Genomic DNA, 6,000 nt, shown 5'->3' with positions numbered 1-6,000 from the left:
GAGGCCAGAGTGGGGGTTACATAAGAGGATTAATGAATGTTTGGCACAAAATGTGTGCTCAGTAAAGGTTAGTTATTATTGTAGCTGTTTTTATAACAGCAAGACCCAGGAAAAGACATAATTATTGTTATTATCTTATTTGTATTATAATTTTGATTCGGTAGAGACAATAATAATATTAATGACAATGGAGTTTCTTCGCGCCAGTCACTTTATGTTACAGGTACTATCTCATTTAACCCCCAGGACATCACTTTCAAGTGGGTTTATAAGCCCATTTCAAAGATACGGACATCGAGGCTTGGCAGTATTAAGAAAATAGGGCCTCCCCACTCCACCCATACTCCAGTGCTCACATGCAGATAGGGAAACCGAGGCTCAAAGAGGTGAGGCCCCAGACCTGGCTGGCTGTGAGCGGACACTGCAGGTTCCCCCTTTCCGGGCGGGGACCACCTGCGCACGACAGAGACTGGGCAGCCACAACTCATCCATCCGTCCTTCTGTTACGCCCAGGATAAAGGATTTGGACCGCAGAGCTAATACTTTGAGTTTCAAGGAATTCGCTTACAAATTGCCTTTCGGAATAGGTCCGATGTGTCTTTCGCGGGCGCCGGAGCCTGGGCTGTCGGGGTCGCGTGTCCGGGGTTCCCGGGTGGCAGGGCGAGAGTCCGGGCGCCCACGCCCGGCTGCTCGCCCCCCGCGCCGGCCCGGGCTGCGGTCGCCCTGAGGGTCAGGCCCCGCGCCGCGCCCTGTGTCCAGGCGGCGGCTCCGCCCGCGCTGGCGGCCGCCGAGCGGTCCCGGCGGCGGCGGCGGCGGGAGGAGGAGCAGGAAAAGCGGCCGGGGGAGGAGGCGGAGGCGGCGGAGGAGGAGGCGGGCGGCGGCGGGCGGGGCCGGCGAGTTTAAAGCTCATCGAGGGGGTGGGGAAGCCGGGAGGAGGCGAGAACGACGGGAGCGGCGTGCCGGCGGCGGGCTGGGCGCTCGGAGGCCGCGGAGACCCGCGCGGAGCCCAAAGTTTCCGCGCAGCCCTCGGCGGCGGCGCGCGGGGGCCGGGACCGCCCTGCGCGCCGCGCTCGCCCCGCGGGACCCGCGCCCGCCCCGGCCGCCGAGGGTCCCGGCGGCCACGCGGAGGCGGCCGGGAGCGGCGCCGCGGCAGGTACGGAGTGGGGCGGGGAGCGCGGCTGCAAGTTACTTTGTGGTCGGCGCGGCCGGGCCCCGCGGGCGGCGGGCGGTCCCCGCCGTCATTGTCTGCGCGCTGGCCGCCCGGGCCGGGGACGCCGAGCGCCGCGGGGGCGCGGCGGGCGGAAGGGCGTCGCCTCGGGGCCGGGGGCTGCGGCGCCCGGGGCCCGAGGCCGGCGGCGCGCGAGGAGGGATGGGCTGCTGGCGCGGCGGAGCGGAGCGGGCTCTGCGCGCTGCGTCCCCGACTCCGGGAGCTGGGGAGCCGGGCGGCGCCGTCTTGAGCCATCCTGTCCGACGCCAGCCGCTCGCGGGCTGGGCCGGGGTGGGGGCTGCGCCGCCGGCCGTCTGGGCGAAGGCCGCGCTCCCGGGCCGCCCGCAGGGTGGGCGCCAGGCGCCCTGCTGCCCCCGGTGCGCCCGCGTCCCGGCGGCCGGGGCAGTGGGGCCGGACACTCCCAAGCCGGAGCGCGGCCCAGTCTCGGGATCTTTTTTTTTTTTGGTGCTGTTAGTAACCCCGTTACCCGCCGCTGGGGCCTAACACCGAGTTGAGGGCTCGCGGATTAGCCGCCCGCCAGCCGTGGAAATGTGATAAGAGCCGTACCGTTCGCAGAAGGAAATTTCTGATGCAACTCTCCGCCTTTGCTGATTGCCTCTCCAAACGCCTGCCTGGCGACGGCCCACGAGCATGTGCGTTATGGAAATTAGAGTATTCTCTACTTTTTATTGTGTTCGACTTGTTTTGAGACTGGAAGAAACTCCAACTTTTGGTCGTTTGCTTTGACCGAGACGTTGGGTAATGCAGGGGAGCCACAGGTGACTTTTACACGGTCCTGGATCTTTACGCTGCGTATGAAAGAACGCTTTCTCGCAAACGTTGTACCCGGTGTCATTCAAGAGATGCAAAGAAAAGACCAAAACAAGTAGCGCTCGTGAGTAAATAGGCGTTATTGCACAACTTTCTCTTTGCTGCTGTTTACAAGGCCAGGCCCAGAACACTTTGTTTCTGAAAATGCTGATTCAGCCGTTTGGAGCCCCCGAGTTTCATAAATGGTGCTCTATTTAACGTTTCGCTCGGTTTTACTAAGAACACATGTTAGCGCAGCAACAGGCGTTGACTAGGGTTTACAGCACAGAGCTGGTAATTGTTCGCAAGAGTCGACCTAGGGTCCCCCTCTTTCTTTCCAGGAGGAAAAATAGGTAGAATCCAGGTTTCTATAGCAGAAGAAATTCTGGCTTATGGCCGTGGCGAAGTGTCTTTTAGGGGAGTATTTTATTCAGTAAAAACCCTGAAATCAAATGTGTTTCCAGGAATGATTCTAGATGACTCGGTTTTTCTGTTAAAAATCAGAACCCTAGGATTACTGCACATAATATTTGAGTTTTACTGGGAACACTTGAGAGAGAAGGGCCACACAGGCCAATCCCCAGATTATAGGGAGGGAGGGAATTTGAGGACAGAGAGTTACACACCCAGCAAGCGTGCTTGTGTAACTGAGAAGCGCAGTGGCTGATACTTCTGCAGCGTTTCACAGTTTCCCAGACACATTCAAAGCCTTGTTGCTTTTAATCCTCTACAGCCCCGTGATCCCCATTTTACAGGTATGGAAACCGAGACTCAGGAAGTTAATTGGCATGCCCAGGGTCACATGGCCGGCACATGACAGAGCTGTCACCAGAGCCTAAGCTTTGGATCTTTTTAGTCCTCTGTGTTTTCTGCTCCTGAACATCTGCCTCTGGGAGAGAAATGGCGTGGAGGAGGAGGTCCCTCTGCCAGTCGCACTCCCAGAGAGGTAGGAGGCTCTGTTACCATTCCCGTGGCTCCCGGCCTTCCAGATTTCTGCCATCTCACCAGGCCGTTATCAATATTTTCTTTTGTCCTCTCACTTTTTGTACTTAAATACACATTTTGGGAGGAAACTTTGATATCCACAAAGTCATGAGTTTGATATGGTAGTTATGTTTATTGTAATCGAAACAATGTTTTAATAAAAGCTGTCTACCCCTACTGTCAACTCTTGCGCATTGCCGCGGTCTCTCCCACTTTTGGGGCAGCATTGGGTGGGGAAAAATGTCTTCTGTTTTCCCTAGAGCTGGGCAGGTTCATTCTAGCTATTTGTCCAGGGCTTTGTATGGCGGTAGCCACCAGGACCGGAACCCAGGGCAGCCCTGGCCCAGTAACAGTGACCGTCTCTGTGGCCAGTCAGCCACCAATGGGAGAGAAGAGCGAAGGCAGAATCTATAAGAGCCAGCACAGAACTTTTGAATTTGATGATGTGGCTGGTCTGAGACTTTACAATATATAGAAACTGAACTCCTGCTTAACAAAGACATCTGTTGTGCCTTCAGCCACATCTTAGAGGTGTAGAAGTTCTGCATTGGTATATCTGGTAAAACCTAATGTTTTGAAGGTGGCATAATTTAAAGAACTTATTTCTTTGGAATTCTGTCCAGCTCCTAACTGCAGGGGAAGGAAAACCTGCACAATGGTTGGATGTGTTTGAGCTGGTGTCTCGGTCTAGCTGGCCTGCCTGTCAGAACTTGGAGCTAACTGCAGGGGACTTCTGTCCTGGTTCATGGGAAGGAGCTTGTGCATTTGCGGTTTGCATACGCATAATCCCCTTGCCTGTTTCTCTGTCTTAAACCAATGTGAAGTTGCATAGGCTCATGAGGAGAAAATATTTGCCTTGTGTTTTATTTAAATGTCCAGTTGTGTTCAAAATTTAAATAAAACTTTTCTACTATTGGAGATTTTTTACAACCTGTCTTACTTAATTTTTTTGCTTACCTGTAGAAGTGTGGGAGGTTATGGAAGAAATTTAGACAGTCAGGCTACTTGGTGGGTGAGGCTTGGGCGCTTTGGGGATCTGGGAACCTTGGACAAGGTCTGTGCTCTAATGGGTGTATTAACTGATCTGATCCGTTCAAGCACTGGCTGGCATTGAACTTGCCTTAGTATTTTAGCTGCACACTTCTGGGGAGCTGTCTCTGTTGCCCCATCTCCTCCCTCCAGCCGGCATACCTTTGCCTCCGACTGCCCTCTCTGGCTTCAAGGGGCTTCTGAGCTGATCTCTGAGGAACGGGCTTTTGTCTGTGCTCCTGGTGATCACGGGACCTGTTAACTGTAAGGAGATGAAAGCAGGCAAAGCTTAAAACCGCAAGCTTGTGGAAAGGCTGATGGCTTTTCTTTAATAGTGGAAGGAAAAATGGCGTGGCTGTCCTTTCAGATGGCAACAAAAAACGCATGTCCTGGGGTTATACAAAATCATCTCCGTTGGAAATGTGTGGTTCTGGCTTTCTGCTTTTGGGATACGCCGACTCTGAGGAGCTCTCCCTTTTAGCCGGTGTGGGAGAGAGACTGGTTTGAGAATGAGGGAAGCCTCTCTTGCCTAGGTGCTCTTTAGCCCATTCATGAAAGAAGGGGGTGTCGTGGGGGAGGTAGATTGTCTGCCCCTTTAAGTCATAGTCTTGCTTTAGGATTCCTGCCTGGAACACCGAGGATGAAGTGGGTTCGTCATGACTGGATGCCACTGGGAGAATGAGAGGATTATTCCTGTTTTTCAGCCATGGAATTTCCACATGGATTGGGGGGAGATTTTCCTCAATTATTCAGTCCTTATTTGAGGCTTTCCTTATCTAGGCTGGAGCAGCCAGAGTGGACTGTGGGTTTTATCATCTACTGTGGGTGCTGGAGAGGAGTCTTCTTCCCTCTGTTCACTCCCTTTTTGTTCTGCTGGGGGCTGCGGCCAGTACTGATGAGTGCATGAGGCATGCTGCCTCAGTGTGACTGTTGGTTCTGCCATTGACCCGCTCGGCGAGCCTCAACAAGTTGGCTGCACCCCTTGGTGAAGTGGGAGTCGTAAGGGTGTTTACCTTGAAAGGCTCTTGGAAGGTAGGATGCCGTGGGGGTTGTGCGAACCTTGTGTGCTAAGTGTGTGGCTTTTAGTGAGGGCTCAGAGACACTGCCTCTGTGCACAGTCAGCCTTGTCTTAGGAGCACCTTGTGTACTGGGTTATCCTGCTTTCTGTTAACCTGCATGGTCTGCTGGAAAGGACAGTCTGCTTTTCGTATTTTTGTCTCCCAGTGCTTTGAGCATGTTAGCTGTACAAAACCTTGTTGAACTGACCATAACCTGCTTTGAGCATCAGTCACTGTAAGAATCCTTTTATTGCCTGCGTGCAGCAGGACAGTTTGAACACCTCACAGGCAGGATTTTAAGAGCAAAGATGGGTGGTGGAACGTAGACTTCAGCTGGCTGCAAACCGTTTGAACCAGATGATAATGAACACTGATATATGATGACATACTGATATATGATGATAATGATAGGCATCAAAAATTGGTGCCCTGCGACCAGGAGCAAGAAATGCGAAGACCCCTGAGATGTGCAGGCTTAGATGGGCTGCAGCCCTGGGTGTGCAGAAAGACCTCCGGTCTTGGGCACGTCGAGCTGGGTGGCATATGTCTTCAGGCCCCTGAGCTTGGTTGGTGTTGAGTCTACAGAGATATTGTTCCAGCTGAGGCTGAAATGAGCATGGACTGCTGGTCCTGATGGACTCACCACGCCCTTGGGGAGTGGCTCTGCACGTGTCTGAGGGCTGTGCTAGTGGGCAGCCTTGCCACTCCCTGAGGTCCTGGCTGGGTTTTTGAGCCAGGTCAATGGGCCTGGGTACCAGCAGCTGCAATCTTGTGCAGGATTGTGGGCTCATAAAGTACTTGGCATGGAAAGAGCTTGCCGTGTATTGGCCTTTATCATCGCATCATTACTGTCACCGCAGCTGGAAGCAAGGTTGGGGGCTGGATCCTCTGTCTAGCCCTATCTGTGAGCTG

General features: G+C 54.0%; 1 protein-coding gene across 4 annotated transcripts in view; it reads left to right on the top strand.

Annotated features, from left to right (window-relative positions):
- Positions 1 to 1,013: 1,013 nt before the first annotated feature.
- Positions 1,014 to 6,000, top strand: part of GRB10 (growth factor receptor bound protein 10) — a 205,173-nt gene continuing 200,186 nt past the window's right edge. For 2 of the 4 annotated variants that reach the window (XM_070615612.1, XM_070615608.1), the window contains exon 1: positions 1,014 to 1,153. The gene's annotated coding sequence lies outside the window, so the exon portion shown is untranslated. Of the gene's footprint in view, positions 1,154 to 1,914; positions 2,103 to 6,000 lie in introns of those variants that run through there. The other 2 variants (XM_070615609.1, XM_070615610.1) reach the window with 2 other exon arrangements.

This window comes from Equus przewalskii, chromosome 4 (genome assembly GCF_037783145.1).
Source record: "Equus przewalskii isolate Varuska chromosome 4, EquPr2, whole genome shotgun sequence".
Classification (NCBI taxonomy): domain Eukaryota; kingdom Metazoa; phylum Chordata; class Mammalia; order Perissodactyla; family Equidae; genus Equus; species Equus przewalskii.
This window is presented reverse-complemented; position numbering and strand designations above follow the sequence as displayed.